Source organism: Chinchilla lanigera, unplaced genomic scaffold (genome assembly GCF_000276665.1).
Source record: "Chinchilla lanigera isolate Chin_1 unplaced genomic scaffold, ChiLan1.0 scaffold00035, whole genome shotgun sequence".
NCBI classification, from domain to species: domain Eukaryota; kingdom Metazoa; phylum Chordata; class Mammalia; order Rodentia; family Chinchillidae; genus Chinchilla; species Chinchilla lanigera.
In genome coordinates, this window is record NW_004955436.1 from 9,394,423 (window position 1) to 9,410,809 (window position 16,387).

Here is a 16,387-nt window from a genome sequence, read left to right on the forward strand (position 1 = left end):
TGAAAATTTTATATAAACTGCTTTCCTCAATGAGTATAATTCCAGAAAGGTCTTTTTTTTTTCTTCTCTATACATAGTGGAAGCAGTCATTAAAATAAACCCAAGGCTTTAAACTCAATTATTTGTATAGTTTTTTCTGAAAGTTGTAATAACCAGAAGCTGAAAGGTCTTTTCTCCTTGGATCTGTGATTCATCCTCTGTTCAAACAATAAATGATTAATTACCACCCAACCAATCCAAGAGCCTCAACTAGATATGTGGAACACAGATCAACAAAGGACACTCTGCCCCTACTCTCAGAGGGCTTAGAGTTCCACAGAAAGTTCTGGGCACAAATAAAAACCACCAGACATAGAAATCTTTCCACTTGATAATGGGAAGTGCATGTGAAGTTATGGGAGTATTTACAGAACGGCAGGAATGGTCTTTTATATTTGCTATACACGGTAAGGCAGAATGGACAGAAATGACAGCACAAACTAAGCCTAGGACATTTTTGCAGCCAAAACTGAAAGAAAACATTCAAACTGTGGTGATAGCATAGGTCCAAGCCGCAGGGTTTACTTGGGGGATGGTGCACCGCGGAATCTAAATTTAAACCAAAAATAATGGTCAAGCAGGAAATGAGATAATTCACCTAAGTATAATCATCTTCAACTCTTGAGCAAAACAATAAAATCTGACTGGGATATTTGCAAGAGAATTTCTATACTCATAAAATACAAAGCTTGTTTGCTTGCCTCTCTTGAGTTTCAATTATTGCTTTTATATATCACTTTCTAGCTGCTTGTATAAAATCATCCAATTTCATGTACTTTAAAATCAATATTCACTAAATTTGATGGATTTCTTTTCTCCAGTATCATTTTTAAATAAATAAAAATTTACCATAGTTTTAATATACTACCTGGCAAACCAAACTATTAATTATTTTTTAAAGTGTAAAGCAAAAAAGAGAAGAGAGTTCATCACAGAGATTATAGTAGAAAAGTATAGCTTTTCAGCTTTATAGTTTAGAAAAATGGGAGCACAGTTGATATTCAAAAAGGTGCGGTGATGGTCACTGGCTGTCCCGCAAACACTTACAAAGAACACAGATGTGTACAGCAGAGAGCTCTACGTTTGTTATGCAAAACAGCGGGATAGCAGTGGAGAAATAAGAAGTGTTTATTGTTTAGGTATTTTTTCCTTTTTGATGTAATATAAATACTCCTCTTACAATAATTCAAAACTTGGTGAATAGTAAGAATCAGAGTTTTTATAAAACATTCAAGAATACTCATCCTAAATCTTCAACTATCCTGACCTGGGACCCAAATGGCAAGAAAGACTCGGGAACTAGCAAGCTCACCTCTCCACTCCTCCACATACCCACCTGCGCTGCTAAGGCAAATCAGTGCTCTTGTTCCTTTCCCTGAAATCACTAACAGTAAGTAGCACACAAATAGCAGAGGGTTAGAGGTTGATTATAATGACAGAATCATCATCAAATATTATTTCTTTAAGCTCGGCAATAAATCTGTGCAACTAAAGTCTCGTTCTTGAAATCTTTTTCGTATTAAAAATGTCTAGGTTTGGTTACTGTTTTAGGCAGGCTTCTGCAAACACCTTACTCTTGTATCCTGACAATTCATGATTCATGAGGCGAAGCCCATTCAAATGAGAACACATTGCTAAGCAACACACAAACAAAGGCTCACCCACCTTGGAACCCTGGCCGGCAACTCTGAGCTTACAGAGCGGCTTTGTATTCCGCTTGAAATCTGCCTCTGTCTCAACCCTTTTTTGTCCTGTACACGTCTCTGAATCTGTTGATAAAATGTTGTGTTTAATTGTGGTGCATTACTTTCCCCAGGTAGAAATTCAATCCATCACGCAAGGTAAGAATTTTCTGTTGTATTTCTTGTGTGTGTACTCCTGAGTGTGAGTATGTGTAAATCTGATTTTGATGCCTTAGAATCACTCTAAAAGTGAGAATCCACTCCACTGCCTTGTCCCAATATAACTCTTTCTGTGAAAGATGAGAATCACTACAAAATTCTCAATGGTTGTGCTACTGCGTGAAGAAAAGGGGCAAACCTCAAAGGGGAAAAAAACGAAGCCAGCACAGAGAGCCAGAGAAGGAAGACAGCAGCGCGGGTGTCTGTGTGGCACTTGTAGTTGTTCCTGATATCAGGCCCTACCCCTGACCTCCCCACGGCTTGTTTTTCCTGTTCACTTCATCTTTAGACTCTGTTTCATTCCCATGCGTCCTCCTAAAACACCCTCTTCCTCTTCTGCGCAGCCAGACCTGTGTCTGTACCCAAAATCTTCTTGACTAACACATCGTCGGTCCCATTTGTTTTAGCCTCGGAGAATGCATTTTTCCCAAAGAACTCAAAGTAGTCTTTGATATTTCACAGATTTCTTTTTAAATCAACAAATGGACATTTCTTCTCTCCAGAAATATTTTTAAAAGAGATTAAGAGTTTGAAACCTGGACATGGTGGCTCACAGCTATAATTGCAGTCCTGGAGAAGCTGGGGCAGGAAGATTGGGAGCTCTAGGCCAGCCTAGGCTACATGGCAAAACCCTGATTCAGTTAGTCAGTCAGTCAATCAATCTATCAATGACATGGACAGGATCAGCATAACTTTTTCAATCAGTGGTACAATACTGTGATTAAAACTTAATGCTAAAATGTTAAATTACTCCTCTTTATTTTCTAACCTAAAACAAGCAAACAGACATCTTAAAACAGGTTTAATATCCTTCCCAACAAAATTTGTTTTAAAGAGGCAACCTGGGTCTCTTCTTCACTGATTACCTAAAATCAAATTAATCTCTGACTGAAAAAAGTTAAGAGAGATCAACTTTTCTGATTAAAGAAAAGGAAATCATTGGTGAACTCTTTCCTTGATCTATTTATACGGGATCTGACCATATGTTAGGAATGGAACTATGATTAATAATTTTTTTAAAAACCAAAACAACTTTCAAACTCTTCTTATGGCTTCTGGACATTATCAATTTACAAATACAAAAGGATTAACATTTTATAAAGTATCAGCTCATCAAATCATAACAGACAAATTTCTAGAAATCTCTGTGAGAGGGAAGGAAAAAATGGACCATTAATCTCATGACAATGGGAATCAATATGTTCCAGGACACTTTAAGAATTACACACTTAACCTTTTGTCATTTTGCGATAGTTTACTAGATCAGTATTTCCATTTGAAGGGACAGCTTTTTGTTTTTGGTGTTATCTGCTTAATAATTTGTTTGCATTCTTTGGCCCATAAGGGCAGAATTTTAATAACAAATGCATTTTAACTTATATGAATCATAAGAAGTAAAGTAGTAGGTTAAATTACACATAGGAAAACTGAAGCAAAAAAGGCAAAATAGCTATGTTTACAGGTAGAGGGCAAAGATCTACTGCAGAGAACACGAGCAGCCAGTGAAGTCACTTGGAAACAGGAAGTTTACACAGAAGACATCTGCTCCTTTTGCCAAGTTAATATCTGGACGGTCAAGGGCAAGGTCCACAGTTCTCAACCGAGCAGCAAGTTACCTAAAGTCACACTGTCCCAGTCTGGATAAAGCCAGTCTGCTGTGTAAATAAGTGAGATGCATGGAAATGCTGAAGGATTCCTTCCCTTGGAAAAGGCTGTAAAGGACACTGAAATATATAAGGGAATCTTCATTCAGAGACTCAGCGGCTCTTTTTCTCTGAATTCAGGCAGCCTCTCTTTAGTGCAAATGATCACAGGATCCTCTGCCTGTGGCCCCACTATTCTCAGCAAGAGAGTGGACAACATGAAGTACTTAAACTGCTTAGTCCCAAATTATTCTCACACGACTTTATTCCTTTACTTCAAAAACATCCTCAGCAACAGCAATATTGCAAAAAATCCACCCTTATGCACGACTAAGATTAAAAGACACTGACTCTAAAGCAGTGACTAAAGGCTGTGATAGTCCTTAATTGCAGAGGTGTTAAAGTGGGGTGGCGGAGTTAAGTTTTGGAATAAAAAAAAAATCTATGTATTAGCTTCCAACAACCAGCACCAAGAACTGCTGGCTCTCCTCGTGTTAGATCACTCTTTCAAAACTTTGCTCCTATGGTTACCATATCCACCTCAGAGTAGATCTGTCTCATATCAAACATAGAATTCTAGGAGACTCCTCCTACCAGATGTTCTATGCCAATGATGGCGAACCTTTTAGAGACAGAGTGCCCAAACGGGAACCCAAAACCCACTTACTTATCACAATGTCCATATTGCACTTGAACCTGAATGCTGAGGTTTTAGAGAAAACAACTCATACATTAACATTTTTTATATTAAAAGAAAAATACAGTAAGACACATGCCATAGGTTTACCACCACTATTCTATGGCAATCTCTTCCCAGGGCCCCATCCATCCCATCTCACCTAGTCTGCAGATTAACCTGATTAATCCTCCTAAAAGGCACAGTGGGTCATGACTCAGTCACATCAGAAAACTTGGAAGTCAATACTCACGGATTCTTTACCCTGGTGTTCAGATCCTCTACTACCTCATTTCAATGTACCTGTGGACCAGTATTTCCCAGTAAGCACATGCAAGAAATTGCTTGATGGTACATTTGTATATTTTACTACGTGACAGGCTTTCATAATTAAACAAGCTAGTATAAATAGCATTACAGTAGCTGTCCTGTTGTTGGACACAATAGGCAATACTCACAACTTAAAGGAGGAAACACTTAATTTGCTCGTGTTTTTAGTCTCTAATTGGCTGGCTCCAAGGGAAATATCATGGGAGAAGAATGCAGAGGAACAAAGCTGCTCAGAGCATGGTGGCTGGGAAGCAGAACAGAGAAACAGCGCCAGACAGGATTGGGGTGGGGACCATGGGTGGTGCCCAAAGTCACATAGCCATCACCCAACCAGATAACCCAGGAGTGTGCTTTGTCATTTGGCTTGGTTTCCCTTAATCCAGTGAAGCTGACATATCAAGATTAACAGTCACAATCTGCCCCTCTTTAACACATCTTCACCTAAACTTGATCTTCAAGTAAAGACAACAGTAAGTTCCTAATTCAATCAGATATAATTCAGCTATCCAAGGCCCAACCAGAAATGCCATCACTGTGACCACTAATCCTGATATGTCAAATTTGGTGGATTAAGGAACACCTTGCCAATACAGAAAGCATACTCCTAGGTGTGCTCCAGTGGGTCACACAGGTGTGACTTTGGGTACTTTATGTAGTACCCCTTCCTCTTTGGTACTATGTGTAGCTCTGTTACCAGGCTGCTGTGAGATAAGAAGCGTTCATCTGCTGTGCTCACCTAGTGTGCCATTTCTGCCTTTGCGCCCGCTGACCATGGACTGAACCTCTCAAAACCGAGCCAGTTAATGCTTACTTCCTTTAGAACATGGGTTTCCAGTATTTTCCTCAAGTAACAACAGATCTAACAGAGGTATTAAATATATTTTTCCCAGAAGATTTCTCAGAAAATCTCCAGGGAAGATAATAATACTCAATGTTTCTAAAACTAATTTCACCATAGAAATTTTTTGGTGCATATTGTCTCTCAAAGACTAGTATTTTAGCGGATACAAACTGTGACTTACAGCTTCAAATAATTATTTTTCTAATTTCTGCCTCTATTCTTGGTACAATTTAGTTCCTTTGTCAAGGATGCATTTCCACCTCATTCATGAGTATTTAACAATTTTCCTTTTGTGCCAGGCCAAATTCAAACACCAGTTCATTTTCAAAGCTCCGGTTGAGGTCCTAAGCTAGGAGTAATATCTCCTAAAGAACCTGATTCTACTTTCCATTTAGTGTCTCTTATTTTCTTTTAAAGCTATTTTTCTGATATTTTATTCAATTCCTGTAATCCCTTTCAAAGCAGTAGCTGGGTCTTATTCATTTTTTATTCTTCTCAGCACCCAACAGTGTCTTTAATTATTTGTAAGTGAAAGATTCAAATGTAGCCTAATACTGATGCCTTCTCATAACTCCCCTTGACCCCGTCACATACCAAGCTTCTTCAAATGCTTTTTCCTTTGACAAAAATGAAAAAAAAAGCACTAGCACTTCCAAAACTCACCACCATCTTTAAAATCGTGTAGGAATAAAAAAAAATCCAAAACTTTCAGAAGAAAGATTGATGTTTTAAAGTCTTACTGAACATGCTGTCACTTCATCTTGTCATTTTATAACCCATGATTCGAGGAACAAGCTAAAAACAAAAGAAAAGCCTATGTTCCTCTTATAAGGTAACCTTACAAAGTCATTTTTTTCTTGAATTGTGTGAAATGAAGAACACAATAAGAACATTTAATAAACCGATAAGCACTCAAGATTTCAGAGCCTTTACTCTTCTTGGTGTTCCTGAACTTCAACCTTTCCTTGAGGGACTCCTCCACATCACGATTGACGTCCATGTCTCCTTTCTAAACACAAAAGACCAAAAGGTCGAAAGCTTACACTGTTCCTTTAATGTGCATACCTTTCGTGTATTCTAACCTGCATCAGTACCAATATGTACCCGCTAAGGATACTGGCTGGCACTGGTCATGTTAATAATACCAGCCATGGGGACATGGGTCTTTCACAAATGGGAAGGGGACCAAGAATTGGAGGAAGGGAAGAGGGACAAAGAGGAAAGAGATAGGAAAAGACTAAAGATGCCTCATGTACATTTGTCAACTCCCCATGATAAATATGATCATTATGTACTGCAAACATGCACTAGTAAAAAAAAAATTAAAATTTTAAAAATGGCAACAGGGCTGAGAGTGTAACTCAGGGCTGAGAGTGTGTCCCTAGCAGGCATGAAGCCTGGGCTCTTGTCTCCAGCACTACAAAAATAGTAATAAGAACAATTATTGCTACTAACTTTGTATTTGCTAGTGCTCACGTGCTTTGCATGCATTATCTTATATAACCTTCACAATAATGCAACAAAAATACTGCAGCTACCACCTCCACAAATAAGAAAATCTAGAGCCGCCACACAACATAGCACAAAGCTGTAACCCCAGCCCTGAGCAGAGGCTGAGCCAGGAGGATCACAGATTTGAATCCTATCTGCGAAACACAGTGTGATACTGTCTAAAGATTTTCTTAAAAGGTAAATAAAGGGGAGCAGGGGAGGTTGGAGATGTAGCTCAGTAGTGGAGCACCTATAGGTTTGATCCCCAGTACCTCAAAAGACCAAGAAAAGAAAACTGAGATCTAGCTGTGATTGTGCACTCCTGTACTCCCAGCACTCCAGAGGGTGAGGCAGGAGGGTCAGGAATTTGAGGACAGCCCGGGCTGCACAGATTTCAAGGCGGGACTACACAGCACAATCCATTCTCAAAAGTAACAAGACAGCCATGTTGGTGCACATCTATACTCCTAGCATTCTGTGAGGATGAGGCAGAAGGGTGGCAGATTCCAGCTCAGTGTAGGCAATTTCGTGACATACAGAGGCTCTGTCTCAAAATAGGAAATGAAACAGGGTTGGGGTGTAGCTCAGCGCAAAGCCCCCACTTTGGATTCCCAATATTGAAAATGTTTAAAAAGTGAGGAGGAGGAGGAAGAAGCGAGGAGGGAGGGACAAAGAGAAGAGAGGGAGGGAAGAAGGAGAGCGGGAGAGATGGAAGGGGACAGAGACCTAGGGAGTTAGCACACAATTTATCCAAGTTCACAGAGCAAGCAACGGCAGGACTCTCACTCACACAGCCTGACGCCGGAGCATGGACTCTACTCCGTCACTCTCCTGCCTGCCTCCTCTTAAGGCACACGGAAATCCTGCACAGTGCATTCAGGGCCACAGATCCACTCGTAACCGCGAGCATGCCTCCTGCTATACACACGTCTGACAATACATCAAGACACTGCAGAGCAGTCATGTCTGTGCTCCTTCCCAGAGAGGTGATCTAGGTCTGCAAGGAAGATGATGGTGTACTACAGGGACACGATTTCTTAAAACCTTCATGATTCAATTAAAGCATTTGTAGATTCATTCAATAGATTTATGAATCAATTCTTTCCGTGCTCCTAAAAGTAAAACTAGTTACCTGTATCAATTCCTGGATGACGACTACCCTAGAATCTGTCCCTTTGATAAATTTCTCCCTTCACCTACCCTTCCGAAGCCCAGACCAACCATGACCATCAGCCAACAAGACAAATCAAAATCCTGGGCATTGTTCTGTACAGACACCGTGCAATGGGAAATCATACACGAATCTGCTGATAATACTGGACTTCCTCAGGAGTCCTGGAGTCATTTGTTCAGAGATAAGACTGAGTCTATCCTTCAACTGAAGTATAAACTGCTTAAAATTCTGGAGCAGGGCTACCCTATCATTGAGCAATGTACCCCTAAACATGCAAGAAAAATTATACCAGTTTAAGAGTGCTTATCATTAGTACTAAGACTTGTTTTCCTAATGAAAACAAGCTTATTGTTGGGTACCGCACAATTTTTCAGGGTGTTGAGGAATTACTTGTTAAATATAGGCAGTGTTCCAAGCATACTGAGTTCAACAGGGACAACAAAACATTCATGCAGCCCCCACTTCACCAGTGAAAGCAGAAGGATCTGGGATGCACTGCAGAGGGTTAAAGAGCAGAGCCTGGAGTCCTGAAGGAAAGAGGTCCTGTGAAGACCCGTGCTTGGGATCATTCCAGCCAAGCAAACATCAGTACAAATGGCAAGGATGAAATAGGGAGGTAGCAAAACCACCTAAGCAATGAAGAAGAATATAGCTGCAGGATTCAGAATAAGCTTTGCGCTCATAAAAAGCATTTGCTATCAAAATTTGGCAACATGACTTGAAGATCAACAAAAAGTTAACGTACAAACTAGTAGGATGCCGAGAATAAAATTCAGGTCTTTAATAAGAATGCATCATTTAAGAGAATGTAACATGTTAATCCAGGCTGCGCTGCCAGAACATATGACCGAGGGCAAGAAGTTCTCTCTCATCTGTAAAATGACACCCGAGAATGGGTAGCCTTAAGCTATTTCCACCTGAAATCCCCATAGGTCTGTGGTCATGAGGTCTGCCACTGGACTGGTCTTTCCCAATTTGACAGATCATTTGTCCTGCTTGCTATATGGTAGATATCCCTGGTGACAGAACTACCAGGAGCTATGTCAAACATGTCCCCAAGAAGAGATTAAAATTATGATCTACCATGTTAGGCTAACCACCTAACATCCTTTTAAGCAGCTGAGCTAAAATCAACGTAAGTCCAATCATGATAATAATCAAGATTCATACTCCCTGACCCTGTCCTATTAATTAAAAGAAAAAAACAATAATATGGAAACGAGGTACAAAATCTACACTTCTAACAGCATGGCCAGATTACAGTGAAACCAAATTAATCAAGTCACTTCCAAAGTGACAGCAAAATAAAATTTAAACATTAAAAGTAGCTTCATTATCTCACCTAAAATATACATAATACCCAGTGGTAACAGGAGAGAGTATTTTAAAGGTTCATCTCTGTTTAAAAAAAAAAAAAATCTAAGGACCTCTCCACAAGTTTGTTTTAGTAATTCTGAACATGAATTTGTTCTCCTCAATTAGATGTACATTATTAATTAGCTAATTTCTGCCTTGATAGCCTGGCAAGAATGAAAACAAATATGCTGAGAACATTCATCATAATCAGTTATGTTTGCACAACTCTCAACGCTATAAAGTCTATTTGAAATTATTGATGTGGATTTCATTTTTAAATTCACTTCTTACATATTAAATTTATACATAAAAAAATCAGATTTCAAACTCCAGTACTCTGTAAGAAATTTTACACATGATTGTGATGATAAAAATTATGACATGTAGGAATCGTGAGAGCTACCTACATGAATTAATTTGAAATTGGTTTATTTACATAATATGAGCAATTAAAAGGAAGAAACAGATTTCAAACACAGATTTGAAAATGGTAGACGACCAACTTCTACAACTGATTAAAGAAATAAAAGGAAACAGTTGTAAAAATATGGAAAATCAGAATCTCAGGAAACAATTTAATAGAATTTTAAGGAAACAGATTAGGAGAAAGTTTGTTCTGGCCTTCCTCATCTGTGAAAGACAAATGGTACCTCTTTACACCCAAGATTACTGGAAAGAGTATATAAGCATTGAATTAAAGTAACTAATGAAGAGATTAGCATATATTATGAATCAACACATGCTAATTTTCTGTCATCCAAGTCACTCTCTTTTGAATCGTGTTTGATTTTATTTTATTAAAAAGCATTTATTGAATGTCTATTATATTCATAGAGCATATTAAGTGCTAATGATACAACGATGACTAAAATGCTACTTCTCCATAGCAACAGCAGAATAGTTAGGAAGAATAACCCACATAGCATTATAGCTAACCTTACCAGATTATATAACACAGACCCACCCCAAAAATGAATTCAGCTGTCAAAGAAAAATAACAAAGAAAAAATGTTGCAAAGAGATGAATTTTAGATTTGACCAAAATACAAGCAAAAGTTTGTCATGACAAAAAGACAAGAAGGAGCTGGGAATTTAGCTCAGAGGCACAGCGCCTACCTGGCAAGCACAAGGTCGTAAGCTCGATTCCCGGTACCAGAGAAAAACCAAAACCAAAAAAAGACATTGAAACAGTATACTTAGGCTCTGAACTGGCGCCAGGCATGCCAAAGCAGGGAGACGATGGCAGAACATATGTAGCGCATTCCAGAAAGAGCAAGTAATCCCCACACAATAACTACTTCATACTCCCACACATGTATATTTACATAAGCCTTTATTGAACATATGATTCTTAAAATATTTTAATTCTCATGCAAATGTGAAGACTTTTCATTATATTGTGGTTGTTTTCTTGAGATTTCTATACATTTTCAGCAGGTAGTTAAACACAAGCACCTATGATAGGTAAAACATTTTTTTAAGAATATCACATTTCTTTGGGACTTGTTTGAGAAATGGCTTATTTAATATATAAGACAGCCAATTCACCAGCACCTCAACTAGCAGTCCTATGCAAGGGGTTAAAATAAAATCACTTTCTAAAAATATGCTTTAGTATTTAACACACGCCATAAATGATACAAGGAGCATATCAACACAAATGAAGTATTTCAGCTGGAGCAATACTCCTTGTTATAAACAGAAAAAGATCAAGACGTGTTTACATTAAACCACCAGTCAAGCATTTTACTGTATCTACCTGCTGGTTTGGATTTCCTTTTTAGAAGAAGCAATGGAGTATTATAGGCTTTCTTTAAAGGGAGTAGAGCACACCATAAGCTTAGCGTGTGCATTGGTTAGATTTCTCTGGCTTAATGGAAATCAAGACAAAATGCGTGTGGCAGAGTCCACAATGGCCATGTATGCCCTGGAGAAGGCAGGGGCCAGCAGCTGCTCCACCCAAGATGCTGGAAGCCGCAGAACAAGAGGGATTAAGGGTGCAGCGCTGCTCCAAGATCAAAGGTCCAGAAGGTCTCTGGAGGGTTCCCAGTGCCATTCTGAACTGAAAGGATGAAGCAACTGGAGACCAATGACCAAAGGCGACAGAGAGGGCCGGAGCTCTTCTAAAAGGGGAGCACAACCATGTTCTTTCCCTTTTTATTCCACCCAGGCTACAAGCCAACTGGTTGGTGCCACCAGCATTGAGGTTGGGTCGTCTCTCAGTTCGCTGGGCTCCATGTCAATCATCCATAGACACGCCCAGAATGCTGCTTTACCAACCTGAGAGGCTTTCCTTAACTCATTAAAACTGACACACCACGACTGTCACAACATGAGAGCGCTCCTCAGTCACAGGTACCTAACAATAAAACTGTGTCAAATGTAAAATCAGGAGAGATGATTAAGACGACCTAAGATCACTGCAGAGGTGTCATGGCAAGCTGATGTTTCTTGGAAAATGTATTGTTCTCTACTCCCCAAATGTTTTATAAAAAGTGAAAAGATGGATTATGTATTTTCTTACCCATAATGCCAAAAAAAGAGGAAGAATGGAAATAGAAGGACGGAAAGAGGGGAGGGAAGAAATGGAAAGAAATCTCCTGAAAACATAGCTTCTCACAGATTTATAATACAGTTGGTTAAAACCATCATACACCAGGGCAGATCACCACCTATATAGCTACTATTTTCAAGGAACTCTGTTTGTGAATGCTTGAAATAGAACTTTTTAAATGTTTCTTAAAAATAAACACTGTCCCTAACTTACACAGTAAGTAGACTGTACTACCTTATCATTCATTATATGATCCCTCAGGGATATTTAAAATAGATTTCGGTTTTTTAATGAGAAAAGGCTGATACAAATTAAACCTCTTGGAAACCATTACTGCAACATAGAACCCAAAGTGAACCTCCAGCGCACTTGCAAATGCAGTAATGGAATTTAAAGAAGTTGCTAAGAGATAAGACGGCTAAACACATGCAAGTTATTATTATGAAACTTCCACTTACTGTTATGTAGCAATGGGCCTAGACAGCTTAACAAGATTTACACAACATGCTAGAACCATTTAGATGCAACTGTTAACAGTGGCAGCACGGGTCTGCACCTTACAAAACTGTGCCCTGTTTGAATCAAGATGTAACTATTAGCGCCACGTCCCGCACAGCTCTTGAAGTTCAGCAAGAGGCAGGAGAAATAAAAGGGACAGAAAGCTGGCTGGGCGGAAAAGAACTGCTCAACCACCATTACCCGTTTCTTTATATTTTCAAGAGGTTGAGGTCAATCTCAACCCCTCTGCTTAGCAACTGTGTGTGCCTGGCCTGAGCACCTCCCCTTCTCAGAGGTAGACAGCTTGTTCGCCTGGTTTACCTCACAGGTGTGACTGATCTCCTGCTTTAGCCGCTTCCTACATGTCAGGTGAGTCTCATTTCAAGATTATCAAAGTGTTAATATTTTCATAAGGAGTTTGGTCATGTGTTTTGAGCACAGTCATGAAGTGTGAGGAGAATGTAAAACAACGTGACCTTTACCATAAAGGTATGCTGTGTTCGCAAATAGGTGTGCACACATCAACACACACATATATTCATATCTAACTCCATGTGCTTTATCCACTCTTACTCTTATATTTTTATTATGAACTTTTATTAATTATAGCATATGTTAAATTTTCTTTCCTTAATCTAAGTATATTCAGGTAATTGGCTTCTGTTTTTGAACCAGAGTTTAAGTAGTTTTTAAAACTTTATATGTAAATTTTATCCTTCGCCCCTTTGAACAGACACTAGGAAAGTACTTGAGCACAGCAAGAGAAAAAAGAACACTGTATGAAGAAGACAAAAAGACATCTTTATGGTGTTTTTTTTATTAAACCATCACCCCAAGTTAGGGATATCGGAGGATAACCATTGATCCTAATCACCACTAGTCAATTGTGGGTAACAGACTCTGCCCATGTAGACAACGGTCGGGGGGAACCGAAGCAAGAACATCACGTCTGGGTCAATTCTCACCTCTGTGAAGAGGGAGGCACATGGACTAAATCTCCTGGTCTCTGAGCACTGCTCTGGGATTGCGGTATTTTCTCCGGAGCAAACCAGTCATGGGTCTACAGGAAGGCACATGGGACTTTCCTAAATATGCCTTTCACTCCATCTCACAAGGACTCATAATAGAGCCTAACTAGATACTTCGGAACCTTCCTGTTTGGCTTTTAGAAAGATGAGCACAGTGTAGCCAGGGCCCAGCAGGTCCCACCACATGAGCTTGAGTGAAGAACTTAACCTGAAAGCTCAATTAATCTAGTACCCACATCATCTGAGCCTAGAACTTGCTCCTATGTTGTTGGGAGCATGTCTGGCATTTAAAGAATGCAATAAATATAACTAGATTTTTTCAAAAAACCCATAATAACTCAAATGTGAAGTATTAGAATCTCTTATGTTGACCCACTCCAAATAAATTTGAATAAATACAGTAGTTATTTCACTTCTGAAAAAGAATTTGAATATGCCTGATACAGACATCTCCTTAATATGCTAACTTTTAGATAAAAATCAAGAAAATATCTATGTTATAGATTTTCCAAGGTAGACTCTACCATTGTCTGAGACAATTTCATGACTTCAAATTGCCAAAAGTGTGGCCTGCAGTAGGCATCTTGATTGGGTCTGATACTGTGTACAATTAAAGCTGTTGCTATTTTCAGGATAACATAATTCAGCTTGAGGTACAGTGTACATTACTAAAAGTAATGCATTTGTTTTTTATTTTCTTTAAAACAACCTTCTATCCTTTGGTGAAATTGATCTCGGCATAGCCAATAGCTTAGATCTAAACTTAGTAGTGCACCCAGGGAGAGACTGGGGAAAGACTGTCACACAGAGCAACCGGACCACCTGAAGAAAGAGGGAGAAAATGATAGTTTTTCTCTTGATGGCAGGTGAATTCTAGAGCAGCTCCTTAGCTGTCACTTGAAAGAGTCATAGTGACAACTATCAGCACCGCTCTCAAAGGACAAGTCACAGAGAGAAACAAAGGTCGGGAGAGAAAGCAGGATGGTGAAGGAGCAAACCCTCTAGTACTTCCTCGGCACAGCTGCCAGTTTTCAGAAAAGCTAGTGCTCAGAAATTACAATGAAAGCAAGTTGTACGCTCTCTAGTTACCAAAAATATTCTAACAAAATCTTAGTCATCAAGTCAACCAAGCAGAAATAAACATGTTGGCATCCAGACCAAAAGCAGTGTAAGAAGAGAACTCTAAGTGGCCGAATTTGCCAGTCAAGGGGCCAAAATAAGAAACCAAAACTATTTAAATAAACATAAAGAGGAAAATTAAACCTCTTAGAAGTTTGGGAGAATTCAATTAACTTGGCAAAGGATAGGGGAAAAAAAAAATCATTCCCTTTTTATAATTCATAGAGATAACTTGCAAGTTACACTTGGACTCTCAAACAATACTTTTCTGAGGCATCTTTTGTAAGCAGCAATAAATTTCCCAGGATGGGAAGCCTTTAAAGTCAGTTTTCAGGTCCTATATTAAAACTGGAAAATGATAAAATAACAAAGGACCAACATTAACAATTAAAATGCTAAAATGAAACAGTAAATTGAAAGAATCTTGTAAAATATGTGTCTTTCACCTGGTGGAGCTTAAAAAAACAAATTTCAGAATTTTGTGGAGGAGGACTAGACACAGGAAGTTTCTAAAGACAACTTCCAGTGTTTCCGCTCGTTATAAAAATTGCTATGAACCTACTTTCTCTAAAACAACTTTTCCATGCTGAGTATGTACTGACACTAATTTCATCAACTGAAATTATTTATGGTGCTTAAATGAAAGGTATGCTGGCAGCTAAACAATAGAAGTTACCAATCACTGATGTTTTCCACATAAAATGATGTGCTGAAAACTCTATTTGCATGGCTTTTATTATACTTTATCTTCTCATTTAATAGAAAACAAAGGCATAGAATACAGGGTAACTTGTGCTTGTCTTTCTGTGACTGGCACGATTCCATGTCTGATTTTCTAAGATGGTCAAACCCAAAGCAACAGAAGACAACATCGTGGTTTCCAGGATCTAGAAAGGAAGCAGGAGTAGCTGCTGAATGAGGATGAAACTTCAGTGAATGCGAGATGAGCAAGCTCCAGGCATCTGCTTTGCAACATGGTGCTCCTCCGCAGCAAGCCTGTGTTACGCACCCAAAATTGCTAATTTACTGAAGCCATCGTTCTAACCACACAAACACGTGTATTTCACACAGCGGACAGGCTCCAGAGTGTCAGCCATTATTCTGTCCACAGTATGGACAATGCAGTAGACCAGCACCAGAAAGAGAGTAGAATAGAGATGAAATTACAAAGAATGAAATGAGGTAATATCGCACGAACAGGAAGTGGGCTCTGGCGACTGCGGAAGGCAAGGAGAGGGAGTGTATGTGCAGGGTTTAGTGTAGCAAATGGACTATGACAGTGAGTGAGGGCAGCACAAAATAGACAGCTCCCCACTTTTTTTATTTTAAAAGAGCATTTAAAAGTTAAAAAAAATTAAAAATGACACAGAATTTCAAAAGATGATAGGGAATCAATAATGGTTGTTATATTGGATATTGGTATCTTCAAAGTATTTGTTCAGATGACCAGATACAGGCATGCAAAATTGATCAAAATATTAAGCATTAACTGTTCTAAAAAAAAACAATAGAAACCAGTACTACAATTATCTGAGCACATATACATTCCCCTTCCTTCTTTCTTTCTTTTCTCCTTTCCTCATCCCCGCTGTTCTTTGGAAAGATCCCCACTTGTACCAGAAAGTGTGGCTGCTCCCAGCGGGGGGCCAGGTTTGAATGAGTATAATGTGAGGGCTGACTCTCTGGACTAAACCTCTGGCCATCACAGAGGGTTCAGAAGAAGTCTGTGCGCAGGGG

At 39.1% G+C, this 16,387-nt stretch overlaps 1 long non-coding RNA gene across 1 annotated transcript in view; it reads left to right on the plus strand.

The window, feature by feature from the left end:
• The first annotated feature begins 1,710 nt into the window (after positions 1 to 1,710).
• The window catches only part of LOC106149024, a 33,700-nt gene continuing 19,023 nt past the window's right edge, over positions 1,711 to 16,387 (plus strand). Inside the window, exon 1 of the long non-coding RNA XR_001234926.1 lies at positions 1,711 to 1,880. This is a non-coding gene — a long non-coding RNA (uncharacterized LOC106149024). The remainder of the gene's footprint in view (positions 1,881 to 16,387) is intronic.